The sequence below is a fragment of the Haliotis cracherodii genome, unplaced genomic scaffold, assembly GCF_022045235.1.
Source record: "Haliotis cracherodii isolate W230 unplaced genomic scaffold, xgHalCrac1.p SCAF_13, whole genome shotgun sequence".
Classification (NCBI taxonomy): domain Eukaryota; kingdom Metazoa; phylum Mollusca; class Gastropoda; order Lepetellida; family Haliotidae; genus Haliotis; species Haliotis cracherodii.
The window spans coordinates 9,975,414-9,979,048 of NW_027266268.1; positions in this window are offsets into that span (position 1 = coordinate 9,975,414).

Consider the following 3,635-nt stretch of genomic DNA (forward strand, 5'->3'; position numbering starts at 1 on the left):
TGCTGCATCTATAGTAATCACAAATGATGATGCTCCTACAGTAACCAACAATCACAATGATGTGACATTTACAGTAACAACCCTTGCTGCGAAGACCAAAGGTATTCACAAGTTGAAGATTTCCCTTCTGCCATGATGAAACATTTCATGATCAACTGTTCGAAATTGCTCTTGCTTCAGTGAGATGCATGTCTTTATGGTTCAGGGTTTATATTGGCGGACAAGTAACACGATGGCACAGAGAGATAAGTTAGCATTGCCCCCAGTTCAAAAGGTGGTCCGTGATGTCAGAGATGTTACTGCTTCGTGACCTAGATACTTTTACCTGTGACATGAGCAGACACTGGTGTTGAGACAAGTAAGGGCCAAGTACTGTCAGGGTCACGTGGTTGGCCTAGACTTGATAATCATATCATATTCGACGTAATAAGCGACCAGGGCGCTCTCTAAATTAGAAATAGGGGGCTCTTATTACAATATAATTTTGGTGAGACAAAAACAGAGTTGATAGATCGTAACTTTCGGGGTTTATACTGTCAGCTCGAGATAATACAAAAGAAAAGTCTGTGCGTATTATACACAACAGATATATGTTCCTGAATTTAATTGCCCATAATTAAGGTGCATATAAAACACGAATGCGTATTATACACGAATAAATTAGTTTTGTGTACAGTGATCAGTCGGAAGGGGTGCAAATTGGGATTGTTCACAAGCCAATATCTCAACAAATATCGCCGTGGGCGCTTATTTCGTCGAATACGTCGGTTCTTTATGTCGGAACTTGGCATTATGGAAAGACGGTAACTTAGAACCTGAAGGGTTATCATTCCGCCTAAACACAGGCCCAACATAACGTCCGAATTACATCAATGTCATCCAAGAATTTCCCGATTGAAAGGGTTGGCAGGCAGCTATGCATGGTGTTCACATCTTGATAAAGTCTTGGAAGCCACTGTGTTCAAACAGAAACAGTTGCTTTATGTCAAGAACATAGACAGCCTCCTGGTATGGCCCCAATCCATCCGACCCGTGAAGATCCGGGGTAGAATAGGTCTTCAAAACCCATGCGTGCCGTAAGAGGCGACTAACGGGATCGGGTGGTCAGGCTCGCTGACTTGGTTGATGCATATCATCGATCCCAAGTGCGTGGATCGATGCTCATGATATTAATCACTGGATTGTCTGGTCCAGGCTCGATTATTTACAGACCGCCGTGATATAGCCGGAATATTGCTGAGTGCGGCGTTAAACAACCAACCAACCAACCAACCAACCAACCAATCCATCCATGTGAGTTTCCTAAAAACCTTGCTACCGGTAGGACAAGGTATGCTCAACCTTTTCGAGAACACCTGGTGTCATCACTGATTTTCCATTCATATCATTTTCACAACTATTTAGCGCCCAATGGCATCTATTTCGGTGGAGGGGGCACGGGTGGCCCAGTCGTCTAAGGCGCCGCAATTCGCTGTGCAGAGTTGCGTCCCTTGGGCAAGCCAGAAACCTATGATTGTGGGTTCGAATCCCGGTTCGCCCCGATTATGTTTCTAGGTTTGTCAGCACCATACCCGTGCTCGTGGGTTTCACCGAAATGACTTCGGGCTTTCCTCCCACATTAAGCTGACACGCTGGGATATGACTTGAATAGTGTTAAAAGCGGCGTTAAACCCAACTCATTCACTCACTCACTATTTCGGTGGATTCTCGTGACTGTTTATTCTCGTGTTTCACAATGGAAAGAGAATTAAAATTTTTATCCTCAGCTCAGATGAGTGCATTCTCCATCTTCCCATATCTCACATTCATGTTGTTATAATGAAAAGGGAGTGACAGTTTGTCCCAAGTGTTTATCCATGTTCTCGTGTGTCTGAAAGACAAATGGTATTCCCAGTGGAAAACAACATCGATAAAGTTCCCATGTACACTTTGATGTGAGTTGTTGGTTCCTTGATGCTGAATTCTTCACTTTTTCTGATTGTTCTCATTATTCGAGACAAACAGAGTATCGATCGTAACGCCGATTTTGTCGGATGAGAAACTAACAGTCCTATAAGCTGTTTCATTCGTATTGTGTTTAGCACAAAGATCCCGCATTGTGTGGAGGGAGGGTTACCAAGCTTGAAACATATGGCTGCTGAATGTTGGTTTGTTGTTTAACGCCGTTCTCAGCAGTATTCCAGCTATATGACGGCGGTCTGTAAATAATAGTGTCTTGACCAGACAATCCAGTGATTGACATCATGAGAATCGATCCACGCAATTGGGATCGATGACATGCATGAACCAAGTCAGCGAGCCTGACCACCCGATCCCGTTAATCACCTTTTACGACAAGCATGGGTTGCTGAAGACCTATTCTATCCCGGATCTTCACGGGTCGGCTGCTGTTTTGGCTTCAATTAGCTCAACACGGAAACGTGGTGTCTCTTTGGGAAATATGTCTCTTCTGAAATTTGTTCAGAGAATAGACTTGCATCAAAGGACAAAGTGTATATATACCCCCAGTGAGCATGAAACCAAGGGTGATAATATTAGCATCTTCTTGAGGCAAGGGAGTTAACTGTCTGTAAAAGTCCAGTTTCTATACTAGGCTGGAATTTCTTGGCTCGATCGTAGCTCTACCAGCGGCTTTTACAAGTTATGTCCCTTCTATGTCCTTCCTATTGACCTATCAGATTCCACCTCTCATATCACTTGCATTTGCTTAAATAAAAATCACTGCGCCCTTGATAATCAAAATATATATCGTGATAAAACGAGTCTTACTACGCGAAATGCATTAAATCACGTGAGCACTTTGATTAAAAACATGAAAGGTTTGGAAAATATCTGTATACGCCGAGTTGGCGGTACACATGCTCTGCAAATCCACCAGTCGACCGAAATCTGCACGGCAGTTCACGAACCAGATGTCGATTTCGTCACGCGACGATTGGACTATGCATACTCTAGTTAGTCCAGCCAATATATAACTCCTTAATTCCAGCCTAGTTCAGCAAGGGTGAAAATGGGTGGTGGTGGTGGTGTTACATTTTACGGGCGGCGACGGCCAACTAAAGGCCTATTTGCACCCAGCGCATTGGCTTAAGAACAATCACAAGGTATAATATCTCAAAATAAAAAATAACGAGATCGTTCAGATAACATAAAGGAGACGCAAGCATAAGTAATATTCATTTGGATCTATTCTACCCCTGGATCTTCAGGGGTACGCCCCAGAACTGCGGGGCGGTCGGGTAGCCTAGTGATTAAAGCGTTCGCTCGTCACACCGAAAACCAGGGTTCGATTCCCGACATGGCTACAATGTGTGAAGCCCATTTCTGGTGTCCCCCGCCGTGATATTCCTGGAATATTGCTAAAAAGGGGCGTAAAACCATACTCACTCACCCAGTACTGCAATCATTGGATGACTCTTTTCATCAGTGTAAATGTGTGTGAAATTAGAATAAAATTCAGACAGAAAGTCTTGAGTTATTACTTTTATTATGTTTAGGTATGTGACAAGTTTTGCTACCACCCAAATGACTAGCCATAAAAGTATCGGGTGCCAAACTCATCACTGAAGTCGTGTTTCCAAAATCTCTGCAGAACCCAAAGCTGGTGAAAATCCTATTCATAGCTTTAGATTGAA